Below are 16,614 nucleotides of genomic sequence, written 5' to 3' on the forward strand. Positions count from 1 at the left end.
GAAAGTCTGTGACATTAAAATGTCCTTTGATGCTCTTTCACTAAGCAGTGAATATTAACAGTTATGGTGACCCTGTTCCCTAATGTGTCTCCATTGGATCAATAGCAGTTAAGTGCCACTGTTTTACAATTAAAAAGGGGAACATTTTAAATTTAAAAGCTCATAGCTAATTTTCTTCTTGGCACTTAATAGCATAATTCATTTTTGAAAAACCACATAGGGAGAGCATATACTTTAGTCTTCATCGGAACCTTGCTGGGGCTAGTTTTAGTCCTCATCGTTGCACTGTGTATCATTTGCAACCATGACCAGCTGAGATGGCCACGTGGCAGGAAGCATTGTATTGCTCCTAAATATGAGTTTGATCCACAGGCAGGAAGTAGAGGCAGACCCTGCAGCTTTTATACCTCAGTGAACAGTTTTTTTTCCATACGCATTTTGTGGCAAATCAGTACTGTGTGTGCACCTTCCTCTTAGACAAGGCCTCAGCTCCTTGCAGGCTGGCTGAGAGCTGTGCTCTGTTGGAAGAAGCCAACAGGTAGGCAGAAGTTTCTGAAGTCTGGGCAATCTGTTCTTGCATGCAAAGTACCACCAAGTAATATAACACTGCACTGCCCACCTGTCAAAAAAAGCACTTCATTATTTCATCATATGAGGTTTTTTTCTGATTATGCAGTTGGGAAAACCAAACAGAGGCATTAATGAAAAGCCTGCTCCCTCTTCCCCAACCTTCCCACAGGTAGTTTGAGCTGAACCAGATGCAGCTGTTTGTCTGCACATTACATAGGCTTCAACTTGTTAGTGCTCTTATCCAGCCAATGCACATGAACAGTCCTTCCCAGTTTCGATTGCATGTCCTACAGCTGCATCAAAGTGGTTTGTATAGGGCTGATTTTTGAAGGGACAGAAGTTAGAAAGGGGGAATAGCGAGCTTTCTGGTGAGTAGAAGCTTTTCTGTCTTCACTATTTCTGCCCTTAAGAGTCCTACGCATCCTGAAAATAAAAGAGGCAGCGAAAGACACTTGTCTTCATTCTCCCAGATTCTGCAAAGCCTCCTGAGATGACTGCCTACTCTTGGGAATCAGGTGGTTTCCAATACAGGCATGAAAATGGCTTGTGGCTGGGGGCTTTTGACTAATGCATTTTTGTGAGCTAGAGCAAACCTTTTGTCCAATGACCTTTAAGGAAATGAGCTTGTTGAGCACAGGTAGGGATGGGACATGGGCTGTGGCTTTGCCACGTCTGTAACGACTGTCAAAAGCCCACATCACAACTGAAAACTCAGGCAATACACTTGTTCTGCCTGAATTATGAGACCAAGAGCATAGGCACATTAGCACAGAACAATGAATCCATCAGTACTCAGTTATTCAATTATTTGCATTTCTCCTGGAGCAGGGCTGTTGTGCCTTGACCTGGGTTTACTGTTACACTTACACAGGCAGTCAGCTGTGACTACAGACAGCATCCAGTTAAGGAGCACAAGAAGTATAGCGTAGTTAAATTGGCTTAAGTGCAGATCCACAGTGATAGCATAGTCATGCTAGCATCTGCAAGGCCACCATTAGAACGCTCGCTCCCCATTCTGGGCTAAGGATTGCAATGCCTGGCCCCGATTCAAATTATTCCTAGGGGCCTTGAAGGAACTATTGGGCTTGGAAGCCACATCACCTGCCCTACAAAGAATACTTTGATTTTGAATATAATAAATCAATGAGAGCCTCAAATTATCCATTGCATCCACACAGAAGAATTCACATACACTTCTCTACTTGCCAACCCCAAAAAAGAAATCTACTACATTTCTAGTTCCTAAACATGAAGCAAGGTTGTTTTGGAACATGCTTCCCAAATATCAAAATAATCTGGATGCTTAATTATTAATGCCTACACTGTAAACAGACATACTAGTTTTCCTGGCCCTTTGTGAAGTGTTAGGTAAGAGAAATGAGGATAATTAGGGACTTACGTGCAGTTCTCAAAACCTGCAAAGTTTCAGTTAGATCTTGTAGCTGGGGTTTTGTAATTCATAAAATCAGAAGGACCCCCCTACCCCAAACAATACCAACTTTTTTCAAAGTGGGAACACAAGCATGAAACCGAGGAAAGTTTTGGGCTACATTAGACTAAATGGTGGTATTTCCTGAACTTCAGAGATCAGTCTCATTTGACACAACGGCAGAGATGCATACAGACAGAGCTGACTGCATCAATAGTGGGTTTTGTATGCAATTACAGGTATTGCCGAAACAGTAACAGCAGCATTAATGCAGCCTACAGCGCTGGATAATCATTACCTGATTGTTTTAGTAAGTTTTTGAAGAAACCTGCTCTCCTGTTCCCCTTTTCCCCTGAATAATAAGTGAACTCTAAAAGATATTTACGGAAAACAGCACTTCTGGCCCCCAGCTGACACTGATGTTAGCAGACAAATAAGCCTCCCTCATTTACAGGTAAAGACTAGCTGGGGCTTTTAACGTAAAAGCCTATATTCATCCTGAATTAAATAAATTCTCTTCTAACAAATCACTGCTGTGCATTAGTTAAAAAAAATAACTGGAGCCACCGAGCTGCTGCAGTATGATAAAGGCACATCAAACAGAGGAAATGTTCGGGTTAATGCAAGCTGGCTCCCCTGGGGACACACTCACCCAAATGGTCATCTCTGTAACCCAAGTCTTCAAGGGAAGGAGGAGGATGGAAATGGCAGTATATCAGATGCTAACAAAGTGTGCTGGCCTAACACGCCACTGTACAACACAATTAACTGCTTACACCAGCCGTTGCCTTGTTTCTGCCGTGTTACACTTCTCACGTTTCATGTAATAGAGTTTGCAAAGTGCTCCCAGTTTTCAATTAGTCAGCCTTGCCCTCCCCTTACGCTCATCTGTGCCACTCGGACCGACTCCAGTGGACTACTTGGAAGTTAAGTCTCACAGACAAACTCTCAAAGTATTTCAAAGACATTGGTAACAGTCAGGCTTTTTTATTTTACTCTTCAAAGCCAGTCATTAGATGTAATTTATCCTATACACTTCTGAGGAATCAAATCAGGGATATAACATACCTTTGCTTTCCTGCCCTAGGTGTACAAGAAATTTGTAACAAAATAAGCAATAACCTCTTCATCTACAGAATAACCTTTCCGTGAGTATCCTTCTAACTATTGATTTGCTGATCTCCATCACAAAATCTCAAACTACTGTTTCATACCCTGCTTTTCTTTGAAGTAGACTTATGTAATTGCATACAGATAAAAAAAATCAAAGACCCAGGAGTTTTCTCCCCTCTCTGTGCCCTGCAATGAATACCACAATCACTTTTAGCTTTTTTTTTTTTTTTTATAATTATCCTTTTATATCCCTCCATACCTCTGTGAAATGTATGCCTTTTAGGATAGGAGAAATGAGATGGAGCATTCTATAGACTTGGTTTTCATTAGGTACTGATTTCTTTTAAATATCTGCAAGACTGTCAACCATCACAGAAAATACACCATGTTATTCTGGGACTGCATTGCTGTATTTATGATCTAGATACTGCGCTGTAACTTGAAACAGGCTCACGTAATACGTGGTTTCAAACTTTCTAAAAGTTATGGAAGGTTCAGGTCTAAGGTCTGGTCCCTGACTGAGACAGTTTATTTGAAAGATACAGACTGTGCATTTGGTTCAACAGGTCATAGCATTGGCTCATAAGCTTCAGAGGATCAGAAATCTTGAAGTTTGTATTTGGAATCCCAGTTTAAACCAACTGTGAGAAGTCCCCAAATCAGCATCTTGCAAGACCTTGGTTGGTGTATTTTGAAAACCCTAGACTGGGGAACAAGAAACTATCACAAAAAAACAGACGCAAATGTAGTTCGTGTTCTCAGTTATTTTCAGAGCTGGATGAGAAACTGAGCTAAAATAACCTCATTAAAACTAACTTTATTACAATACATTGGTTACTTCCAACTGCCTGATATAAAAATCAAAGAAGAGAGGATGTGTCTTTCTTGCTTTTTTCTTCCCCCTATTTCTGACAAAACATTAGATGAAGAGGAGTGAAAATCACTATTTCTAAAATTTTCATGCCACAGAAGTATCAGTTTGGAATGCAGATTAAAACCTTATTTTAGCACATATCTAAATCCTGTTCTGTCTTTATAATAGTGATTGAAAAGATCGCTTCGAATCAGTGATACGCAGCACAACACAGGATCCCTCTTCTGACAACCCAAGAAACATAACACTTAAGAAGCAAACACAGGAGAAGCTTGGGTGTCTGGTCTGCTTCTGGAAAACCTCTGGTTCAAAATTCAGCCTTAGCTTGAAAAACCAATGAGCTGAAGCTGATTACCACTGGCAGGAGTCTGACTCCAGACTGAGAATGACTCCCTATGTACTGATATTTTACCAGACTTTTGTGCATGTTGAAGGTAACACTCTTCTCATGATACTTCCACCATCTGGAATTTCCCCAAATAGGTCTACGTAAGAGTCTGGTTATGACCAAACTGTACCTGGAAATCAACCCCCTTCTTGAATATGAATGGTAAACAAAATATCAGTTGGAGGAGTCTGACCTCTACTCTTTGCTAGCATTCCAATGTCTGGAGAAAGAATCATATTTTGGGCCCCATGCACTTTCAAAACACTCAAGAAGGTCTGAGATATCAACCAGGCTACAGACCTGATCTGGAGGCCAGAGGCCCCCCTGCTGACTTTGTGGATTTGGATCAGGGCCACAGAGAAACAGCAATTCTTACAGCTTGCATTAGAAGACAATTGCCATTTGTAGGCAATGTGCGAATATTCGGGGGCTTTACTGCAATGAATCCAGTAAAGTTTTACTCTGTATAAAGTTATTGCAATGTTTGAAACTGAGCTACAACATTTTAATTAAAATATCAGTAAATTCCATATGGCTCCCAGGTGTTCTTCAACCTGGTCCCCGGTCTCCCCTTTTCCCTTCATCAGAAAAAGAAAAAAAGGGATCTGGATTTATACATGGAGATACCCTCCGTTCTGCCGCCATCCTGATATTATTGTATCCAGTGCTGCAGACAAAGGTTGGGACTTCCTGCACAGTATGGGCCCAAGTCTGCTTTCCCCTTAGACAGCATTTGCAGATGTTTCCAGGAAATTTGCTCCAGGCAGGTGAAGAAAAGGAGTAAATTTCTTGGCTTTCCTATACATTAATCTCTCCTCCCCATCTCAGCATCCTTGTGTAATTCATTCTCCATTCAACCTCAGGATGTCCACATTTCAAAACAGGCATGAAGTCAGCTAGGATTTTTTTTTTTATTAAACCTTGTTAGGGTATTTTTAAAGCATGTTTATTGGTTTTCTTTCATTTAGTTCATCCAACCACACAAAGTGTTCAAGTAAAACCAAAACTTAGAGACACCAACTTAGAAATCATTTCCACTATTTTCTATTTATAGTGTTGTAAAATGCTGTAGGGCAGAAACAATCCTAAATCATTTCTTAGTTACTCTACTCATGCTCTATAGTATCCCTATAGAAGGAAAACAGATTTAAGTTGATTTAGAGATATTTGCCAGTTACAAACCAACGAAGACTGGGTCATTTTAGTCTGGCTCTTCTATGACACCAAAGCAAGCCTCTGAGCTTTCTCAGTCAGGTTTTTTTTCTTATTTGAACATAGAAACAATTCTCCTGTCTTCTACTTGACAGTCAGCTGGTGTTTGCGTCACTACATTTAAAACTGTGTTAAGCAGATAAAACAATAAATCACTAAAAACATAAAAGATCACAATCCTATCTGTGATTCAAGAGAAGGTAAATCTACTTCACCACTTAGGGATTACTGGTTCTAAGATCTGCCAGCTCTTAAGACTAAGAGCTTTCCAAGCACCCACAGACATTACATGAGAAGTCAAGGAAAGGAAAGCAATACATATGTCAATAAAAAGAAAACACGTTTGTTTATTGCAGACTAATTTGTGACAAAGGAAAAGAACTAGCCTAACAAAAACGGTACAAGACTCAATTTCTAGGAATATATTTACTTGTTTTTAGTGGGGAAAAACAGCACACACCAATGCCCAACACTACTGAGCTCTGTTCAGTCTTTTTGTCTTTCATTGTTCTCTTCTTTCCCTTGGTGTGCTCCCTGCATTGTACTGCACTTACTCACGTTGCACTCTTGAATTACCATTCGCTACAGTGCCCATTAAAACTTTTTAAATACATACAGGTAGGTGTTAGCTGTCAGAGGAGAAGTCCATTTCCTTCTTCTGGTCCTTTATGCTAGATTTGATGCCACACAATTCCCTAAATATGGATATTTGCCATGGCAACAACTGCAGCATAGTTTTGCAGAACTCACCCCTTAAGTGGCTTAATGGATATGGTATTTATTCCCTTTCTGAAGATTTAGCTTCAGTGACACATTAATACAAACATAAATGGAGCAAATATTTGTGTGCTTCTTGGGAATAACAAAGGCACGTTTATCTGATACACACAGAAAAGACATTTTTGAACCTCATTAATACATGAGTAGAAGTCAATGGAGGAAAATGGATCTTGTTAACTGGCTTCTTGGATACCAATAAGTATCTCATTTGCCTTAAACATATCAACCTAGCAACACTATTTATTCAATATAGAATAATCAGTGACATTAGAGAGCCCCGGCACTGCACACAGAGGAATGATTAATCTATTATTCATTCCACAATAAAGACTCTGAGGGATTTACCGTATGAAAAGTGATAGTCAGAAAAGGAGACAGTATTTTTTCCTGACCTGTATGGGAATTCCTGTCCTGTGGGATGAATTCCATTGAATAACATTGAATTATTTTTATTATTTTAAGTTCCTTTCCTTCCTGCAAGAGAGAAGACATTTCAAAAGACTAAGGTACTAATATAGAGTACGAAGAAAGAGGTTCTGAGATGCACACAGGCACACAGCTTCCTACAAACTGGATCACTTTTAGGCCTTCTGAAGAGATGGAATTGCGTTGATATGAGACAGAAGCATCTTCTTGCTACCTGGTGTCTACCTTGCCAAGAATACACATATGAATATGTTCTTATAATGTAAGAATACACATAAGAATATATGCACACAAATCTATGTACAGACATATCAGAAAAATATCTTGAGAAAAGTAACTGGAAACCTCATAATAGAGCTGTCTCCATAACTCTCACAGGCCTGCTCTCCTTACCAAGAGATAACCACAGTCTTACATTGCACCTAGGATCCAAGAACCTTGAAGGACATTTTCCTTGGACACTTCAATGTAAGATAACATTGGACCACTAGCCCTCAAACTACACAGCCAACTACCTCCATGACAGTCAGTAAACTAGACTCTGCACCTGCTTCGGATAGTTTAGATACCATCACTAATTTCCTTCATTAACTGTTTAATAATTATTAAGAATCATTTTGCTTACTCTGCAGTAACATTGATGGCCTGCGTTACAACACATTAGTAATCTAGTTCTATACATGAACAGATGCACAGCTGTGTGTTTAATTGGTGTCAAGATGGCACCTGAAAAGCACTTATTTGAATATAGAATTAAATAACAGGACAGGTGACTTGCAACATCTACATGCGCATTTGTGTGGACAGCTTGGGATTCTGCTATTTCAAAGACCAAGACTTTTAGTTTCTTTTTTCAGTTAAGTTTCTTCCAGAAGCTGAGGCCATTAAAATCAAGCAGAAGTTCTGTCTAAGTAAGCAGTAAGTAAAAATTATAGAACTGGGATTTAGATCATGAAACTCTCTGAAAGGCAACTTGTTATTTGATTTTGAAATGTAATGGAAAGTAAGAATAATGAAGATAACTCCAATTACTTTGGAATGGCCTTCTGCTCCTTACAGAGTATGCAGTGATTAACTAGTCTTTTAAGCACTTCATTTTTTCCCCCAGTGATGCAAGACTTACCCAGGAATCCTTGGGTAAGAATAATTTGTTTTGGCAAAGGTATTTGTAATAGAGGGAAAGGAAGGTGCAAACCTCTCCCTCAGCTAACCCACCCACTCAGCTCATCAGCTTTTCTGTGGGCTGCTGGCAGAAAAGCCAAGGGAGAAACTTGCAGAGGAGGATACTTCACACCCGCTTTGAACAGGCTATCACAGCAGACAATGAAGACAACTGCAACTTCTACCATTCTGGCTAGCATGACACTAACATTAGGGCCTACACAAGTGGTTGGGTTCAGCACACCTGTGAACACCACTGAACTGCGTAAAAACCAAGTCACACTTTTAAGAACCTCTGGTGAATAGTCTCACTTCACACTGCTGGGCTTTGAATAGGCAGACCTCTTGGCACATTTCTTTTCCTTTCCTGACTACTTTTGGAGAATACAGCTCTACCAACATCCTAATAGAGCTGTGAAGTTATCTGCTGTCTTCAAATACACTAGCAGTGATGACTGGACTCAAAACAATGGCAGTTTCGCTCCTCAGGAGCTCTGTATCATCTTACCAGTCATCACCCATATGCAACTTGACAGAACCCTAGAGATCATAAAAAGAAAACACTTATTTTTTGATGACTGAAATAAGGGTGCTGTTCTATGCTGGAGTGTAGTTTAAATTATGCAAAACTCTGAGATATGCAAGGCATAAAGAAAGGAAGAACAAGGCCTTTAATTGAATTCATGACCCATTTCAATTGAATTGCTAAAACCCTAACACAGAAGGACAATTTTGCATTCTGCTAACAAAATCCACCTCCATCCACGTTACTCTCCATGAGTCACTCACACACACACACTTACTACACAAGATGCAAGAAAGCACCACATAGCAAGTAGCTGAATTAGCATCTTCTTACATTTGACTATGAAAACAGTGAATATTGAGACAGGATTATTCCAACTATAATCTACAATTCATTGTTAACTGTAGGAAACAAAATGTCTTCACTTGGAAATTCCAGTTTTTGTGTGAACTAGCTGCATTTGTTCCTCTGCTGCTGTCAATAACTGCGTTTACTTTAGACCTTTCTAACACAACATTTCAAAGACTGTAGAGTAATTTAATCTATTGGGCTATTGTTCCAGTAGGAGAAGGTATTGTCGTGTTATTGTCCTCCAAATTAGCTTACAACAGGAGCAAATGAAATGACAGGCACATTAAGAGGCAGAAACATGTATGCTATGATGAGAAATACCAGTCCTCAAAGCATTAAGCTACAGATCCTATAGAACAAGGCAGAAAGCCAGTGCTAAAAGCAGCCCCCATAAAAACACTTCCTTGCTGAAGTGCTGATGGCAACAGCACCTCCTCACCAGGATGTGCTTTTCCTCAGCTGAGGGGGCTCTCACAACCTTGCAGGATCACTCTCACCCCACCGCCCATCTCTGATGCCATTTCCCTGCACAGGACCACAGCTCCATGTTCATTCCCCTCCCTTATCACCATTTCTTCACCCCCTACCTGCTTTTTCTTCTGATTTGCTGCTTCCCAGGGCTTTGCAAACTCTCACTGGCGAAGAATGGATTCCCTGGCTCTGCATGCACACCTGTAGCTAAAATCTGGGCAACGCCCAGGAGCCACACAACTACGCTCGTTACCCCACCCCTGCCAACCATCATGGCACAAAATGGCCACCAGCACCACCAAGAGATGGCCATGTGCTGCAGCGATAATAGTCAGGGTGGTCACGTGATGGCATGGCAGCCCTCTGATTGGCTGAGCCACTGAGCCCGAGCAGCTGCTGCAGAGCTTCACCCGCCATGGCGGCGTTACTTCAGTGCTCTGAGAGTGGGAGAGGGAGGCAGTGCACGGCCCAGCAGCCCCCTCAGATCAAACGGCAGGGAAACAAGATACAAAAACATTTAATTGACCCCTGTGGAAACGGCAAATTTTAGCTGCAGCCCCCCAGTGCTGGAGGGTGTCTCTAATGTACAGGGATAGCTGGGGGACAGGAGAAAAGTCCCTCACAGAAGCTGGCGCTGCTGTTGCAGCTGCTGGTGGCGGTGGGAGGGGCAGAAAAGTTGCAAGGGGCCTCCATGAGCGAGATAGGGCCTATATCTCATTGTTCCCACGCACTAACGATCAATAGAAATGTAATTACTACTGTTCCTATTTGGCATAGCTAAAAAGGGTAGCACAGCTTTGGGCTGATTCTCCCATTGAGGATGCAGCTCCGCAAAACTACTCCTTTTATCTTTCTTTACATATTTATTACAACTCTTTAGACTGATCCATGCAAACTAAATGAAAGCAACCAATAGAAAGAGGCTGGCTTGTGCCAGCAATCCCCAGACTGTCAAGCGATCACTGAAGATTGGACAGGTCCTGATGAAATAAATGTTGGCTGCTGACTCTTCCAATTTTGCAACACTCCTCTGTGTCACTGGAGCAGCCTTGTCCAAGATTGAGATATTTGCAAACTGTCATCTTTCATAAATATCTGCCTTGAGTGACACTTTGCCCCCCTCCATTTCCCTTTGAAATGTACCTAGCTGGCACGGAGCCTGTGGGATTTCATTGCCTGTGATAGGTGATTAGCAAAGAGATGATTTCCTCCTCCCTCCCCCTCCTCCCCTCTGCCAAAGGGCTGAGTGACAGGTCCAAAAGGCGAAAGGCAGACTGGGGAAGCAAATCTGCCAGAGGCAGAAGTGATGACACTCCGAAAACACTTCATTCATCTTGCCAAATTACAGGCTGGGCTGGGGACTGATGGGGACTGGAAGGGGAGGGGGAGTAATCCTTTGCATTTGCCTTGTATGCTCTCAGCTTGAAAATATTGCAAAGTAGCTCCTGGCGCTTGAAGGATGCACCCCAAAACTCTTCAGTTTCTTGCTCTGTAATGCTAACAGGCAGGCTGCTACCTGGCTCCTGTTAGCAGTTTTCTGACACAGCGTATTAACTCTCTCAGTCATAGACATCAGATCCCTTAAGCTCTCACAGTCTTCCTGCCCAGACGTCAATAACTGGGACTGAGAGGGAATTCCAAAAGGCAAAATTAAGTAGTAAGCATCTTACCCTCACAGACAGTGGAGCTGGAGCATGGAACTGTACGGCATGCCTTCCCCTCACTTATTTGGTAGGCAACCGTGCAGAGGGCAAACCAGGTATTGAGATGTTACCTGCTTATCTACTGGGAAGGCTCCAGCCCTGGAGTGGGTAATTTGGGAAGTAGCACAGGTGTGAACCAGCGATTATGCTGGTTCTCTGTGAGCTGTGATGTATTTGGAAAAACAGCTAAAATTAAGTGTGTGCTTGGACAAAGTTCTGGACAAAACTTTACTTATTTTTATTTTTTTTTTCAGGAAGAATGGGGATTTGGCAATGCCAATTATGTTGGATTTTTTTTTTTTTTTCATGAAAACATTTTCTAAAGAATGGCATGATTGGAGGTTTTTAATTTAGGGAATTTTTCAACTTCTTTTTTTTTGAAGTGGATGTCTGGCTTAAATGCAATTACATTTTTTTGATTTGCTGAAATGCTTCAGACTTGCCAATTAACTACTTCAACCCAAAGTATTTTACTTGAATTCTCAACATGTCCCAAGTTTATACTACTTACATTTTGAGACTTGACAATTCTTTTTAATAGTGAGATAACCAACAAAGGAAATTACCTGTTTCCTCCTACCTTTGCCTACAGCCTATGTAAGCTTTAATATATCATTGAATCTTAAACTCACTCTTGCAAGTGAAGAACAAGTCAGTTATTTCAGCTGGTGCAATTGGAAGTCTCTCGTCTGTCATCTTGAAGTACTTCAACAGGCACACAAACTACTCCTGAAGAAAGATAGAGAATGATTTTATTTTTAATAATACATGAGTTCTTAGTTACATTTCCAAGACAGCAGACCAGATTCTTGTCTCTCCTACACTAGTCTAAGGTTTAACATGCACTCAAATACAGGCTTAATGCTAATGTAATAACTTACGTGAGTTTTATTATATCAGAACCTAAATCTCTAATTTTGATGTCACTTCTGATATTTGTTTGTGTAAATGAAGTCTTGGCTAGCTTTCTGTAGCATCATCTGCTGACTGTATCTCTCAGGATATAATGAAGATGAAGATCAAAGCATAATAAAGTGATTTCCTGATGACAAAAAGAGACTCCCTGTACAGGACAGAGTCAAATGTCTACTCTAGAGTGGAGAAATATAATCTAAAATGAGCTTACCTGATCATCACAGAATCAAAAATGTCACACATGAAATAGACTATCTGTCCTGGAACTGCTTGATACAAGGATGTTTACCAGATATTAATTTGACAACAGGACGTTTTTTAGCCATGCTGATTTTGAACTGTATATCTTCTGTACTATGTTCTATTCAGCAGAATTAAATGTGAAGTACTTAAAAAAAATCCAACAGTTGAATTCAAATGTAACAGGGTTCCCTTTATCCCTTTAACACTAAAGATTTGCAAAACAGGGACTATTCATGTTCTCAAATGTTGAGTTTCCTGTATCTGAAAAGGTATTCAAATCAGCAAGTACTCAGTGTTGTCAGCTGGAAAAGAAATGCCAAGACAACACAACGATTAGATTTTTTTTATCATTATTATACGAGGTCTTGCTTATAAATTGGAAGTGCTGGAAATTGACCATCATTTGGTATTGGGAATGGGAAGAACCATCAAACATGAAAATAAAGCACAGTAAGGATCGAAGTCAGACAACCCTTTCTGGTAGATTTCAGTACTAAAAAGCGTGCAAAAAATACGATGCCAATTATTTTGAAAAGTTATGCTCTATCATCACTCAACAATTTACAACTTCAAACAGCTAATTGAATATCACATGCAGTGTGAGGTAGGCTAGCATAACAACATATTATCTCTCCCCCACACTTCAGACTGAGAAACCTGGAAAGAGAAATTAAAATGAGGTTCTCAAGGATGGTCTCAGGGACCGAGTTTGTGACAGAACAGAGATTAGAACTTGGAGGTCCTTTCTTTAGCTGAATGTCAGCACACGGACAAGTGAGGCAGTTTTGCAGCTAAAGAGGAGTCCATGTGAAGCTGAGGGACCCTGACTCATAACTACAATTAAAAGTAAAAATGCTTCCCAGATAACTCTCCCTCTAGCTTAATTATTTTTCCCTGATAAATCAGAATTTAAAAAGGAGCAAAAAATTCCTCATCTGTGGTCATTTAGTGCTCTTGGAGGCTTTCCCTTGGGATATGTAGCTGTGATATGAACTCTGAACTCAGTTCAGGTGTCTGTGCCTGCCATCAGAAGAGCATTTAAGGTTGTTGCTTTCAACACAGATATCTGCATGGAGCCGTGGATGAGGTTCCCAGCCTGTAGAGGGGAAGAGGATTCTTGCATGTTTTAAAGATGTTCTCATCTCCAAGGGATTCTCACTGATACAGACTCTAGGTGGCTCTGCACTAAGCCGGTGGGTTGGCTAAGTATTTTAGTAGATGTAGCCCTATATCCAATTTTGGGTTTGAAAAAAGTGATAAATGCTACATATGTAGACATAGTGTAACCCATCTGTCCACCTCCAAACACATGCATTGTACACATGACAAGTTAATTGTGCATTAATCAGGATATAATCTCATACTGCTAATGCAAGTTATGATGTAATTTTACCTTTACTACTTATACAGCTCTGGCCATTATTATCATGTAATAAATTGTATCACTGTAGACTGATGAATGATACTAGTTAATGCATCTCCACCTAATTTGTGTATTTCACGTGGTGATGTAGCATTACTCTGATTTGTTTCTTACCTGGGGAAGCTGCCATATAATTGTCTTATGGCTTCACTAGACTTTTCAGAATGCCTGCAACAGAGGAGAAAATTTTTGGTGTTTGCTTTCATTAAAAAAGAAAAAAAGGGGGAGATTGTGCTATAGACAGTGATTGGTTTTTGTTAGGAGACTAATCCCCTCCCAGTGAGCCCAGCCCTATGTGAAAAAGGATATACTACAAGGAACAAAACCCCGAAATGCGGACTTGGAACTTAACAGTCCACATTTCGCCTTCTGTAATATTTAATGCAAGAGTGAATAGTTTTCACTCCTCCATGTCACTCCTACAGCATGTCCATAGGTCCACTTGTTAAAGTGAGTCACAATCAATATAGCTGGGGCTAAAAAGGAAAGTTTCTGTCAGAATTACACGTTCACATTTTTCCTAGCTTTTGCCGCTCATCTCTTTATATGTACAGCTGTGTGTCTGACCCTCACACCTCAAGCTTTTTAAAGTTCTGGATTTTTTTCTTTCTTAGAACACTTTTTGTGATAAATATGAAAATGAAGAGAGGGAACGTAGACGTAGACTGAGCTATTTTTCTAATGCTTTCCATTAAGCAGCAGCTGCTGTTACCAAGCTGTCATCTTTGTTGCTAGGGAGATTAGGTGTGCATGCCAGAATGGGACCGGTTGGATCAACGCGTCCACCCTACTGCCCGGGAATGTCAGCGCATTGATGAACTCCTGGATGTGGGGCTGAGCAAACTCCTTCCTCTGACTTCAGTAGGAAATGGGCTGCTGGAGCAGAATTCTTGGGAAAGGCCTTCGAAGCTCTGCAGGGCACTCAAAACTGCTTTCCCACACCATCATAGTCTCTTCTTCCTCCCTCCCCCCCCCAAAGTGAAAAAGATGAAATGTTTCATTTTGACATTTTCAAAATTCAAAGCATCTTGATTTTTCGTTTCCAAAAGACACTTCAAATTTCACATACAGTCTTCTGCCTTCTCAAAGGAAAAAACAACAGGTAACCTAAGTAAGATATGAAATTGCAGTCAGTGCCCAGCAACGTATTCTGATTTGGACTCAGCCAGCAAAGCAAAACCAATAATCAGCTGCCTGCGTAATGCTAATCAGTGTCTTCAATGAACTTCTCCTGCCTCTAAACACTGTGCAAGTGTTAAAGAGCTTTGCTGGCCTATACAGAAGGCATTAGAGTTGTTTTTCAAAAACAAGTGTTTACAATTAATGCCTTACAGTTACTGCCCTTCTCCTCCAAACAGAAACAAGGGCCTATATATATATATATATATATACATATACATAAATATAATATATATTACAACTCAGTGAAGCCATACAAAGCACATATCACCTTTCAAAGTGCAACATTTCTCCAGTCTACACAGTAGACAAAATACCAAGACAGAGGTCTCTTTTTCCTCAGTTAGCACTCCATGATCAAGGTATGGTTTCTGAGTCTGCGATGAATGCAGTAAGAAGGGTACAATCTTCACAGTTCGCTAATATGCTGATAAGAAAACTTTATCACTTTATTAGTGAATCACAAATGGCAACAGGTCAGATCAAATTTCTCACGTGGCATAAAGATCATAAATGCAGTTCCCAGGGCTACCTCAGCTTTAATAAAATGAAGTCATCCATGTGTTGCTTTGTATTAATATTGCAAGTAGGTTTAAGCATATATAAGCCATGATTTTTCCTCAAGTGTTAAATCAAATCGAATCACAGATTTTTATGAGTGATAAAATGATAATAGACCAGATCTGGTCAGCTAGGATAATAACTTGATTCAGTACTTTGGATGTAAGTGTTTAAGGTTTCCATAATAAAACTGTAATGTTATACCCTAAAGTGTGTTAATAACATTAAGTGATGTAACAGTGAAAGCGAACTGACAGAATGTAATACCCATAGGGCCATCATAATAGAAATAATTTATAATGTAACAGCAATAAAATCTTTAATGTTATCTCAATCCAGTCCTGTCCCCATGTCTGGGGTTTCAGATTACATGTGATTTTTTTCTATGCATTTAAGTGTTAACTTAAAATAATTAAGAAAATGGTTTTCAAAGTAGAAGCGCCTTTCAAAGTTGCTGACCTGATAATCATATCATTAACTCTTTCCTTCCTGACCAATTCCCATGTGGCTGAAAGCTGATGTAAAAAGAAGTAAATCTTCTTTCTTCCAATATGAGATCATTTTTTCTTCCTTTAAAAGCAATTTACAGAAATGAAGGAATATGTAGGACCACCTTACTAATTAAAACAGAACCTCATTCTTATGATTCTCACACCTAAACACAAACACAAAATATGTTGTCTAAGTTTCAACAGCCCTGTAGTAAATGCCATCTCACTATAAACCCATAATGTTCATAAATAGGGCTATCTGCTAGAGGAATAGGAAGGCAATAATGTGTCCTTCATCATTGTGGTGGCAAAACAAAACATGACATGGAAGAGCCTGATTAGATATTAGAAAATGTCCTTAATAGCCAAGTGCTGGGGTAAGTTGCCTGGTGGGCCCATGGGATCTTCTGCACTGGAGATTTTTAAGAACAGAAAGGATCAAATGTCTGTGAGGTATGAACATAATGTAGTTCATCCAACCTCTTGATAGAGGGATGTGCCAGAGAATGTCATATAGAGTCATAGAATATCATGAGTTGGAAGGGACCTACAAGGATTATCAAGTCCAACTCCACATATATGACACAGACAACCAGCTCCCTATTTTACAGCATAAATATCTTCCCTGGAATCTCAATATAGAGTGATTTTTAATATCTCTTAAGAGAGTTGTCTCCAGGAGGTAAAGAACTTCTTTGCTCTGTATTCTCTTCAAAGCATTTGAAAAGTAGTAACTGGATGGACATGTACACAGATATAGAAACATACACATAAAAACATTTTTTTAGAAGTAAATGG

At 40.1% G+C, this 16,614-nt stretch overlaps 1 long non-coding RNA gene across 14 annotated transcripts in view; it reads right to left on the reverse strand.

The window, feature by feature from the left end:
• The window catches only part of LOC310904693, a 545,090-nt gene that overhangs the window by 96,381 nt on the left and 432,095 nt on the right, over positions 1 to 16,614 (reverse strand). For 13 of the 14 annotated variants that reach the window (XR_014588537.1, XR_014588538.1, XR_014588539.1 and 10 more), the window contains 2 exons: positions 13,700 to 13,753; positions 11,637 to 11,733 (listed from right to left, as the gene is read on the reverse strand). This is a non-coding gene — a long non-coding RNA (uncharacterized lncRNA). Of the gene's footprint in view, positions 1 to 9,417; positions 11,593 to 11,636; positions 11,734 to 13,699; positions 13,754 to 16,614 lie in introns of those variants that run through there. The other variant, XR_014588550.1, reaches the window with a different exon arrangement.

The sequence above is a fragment of the Anser anser genome (assembly GCF_964211835.1).
Source record: "Anser anser genome assembly, chromosome: 10".
In the NCBI taxonomy this organism is placed as follows: Eukaryota; Metazoa; Chordata; class Aves; order Anseriformes; family Anatidae; genus Anser; species Anser anser.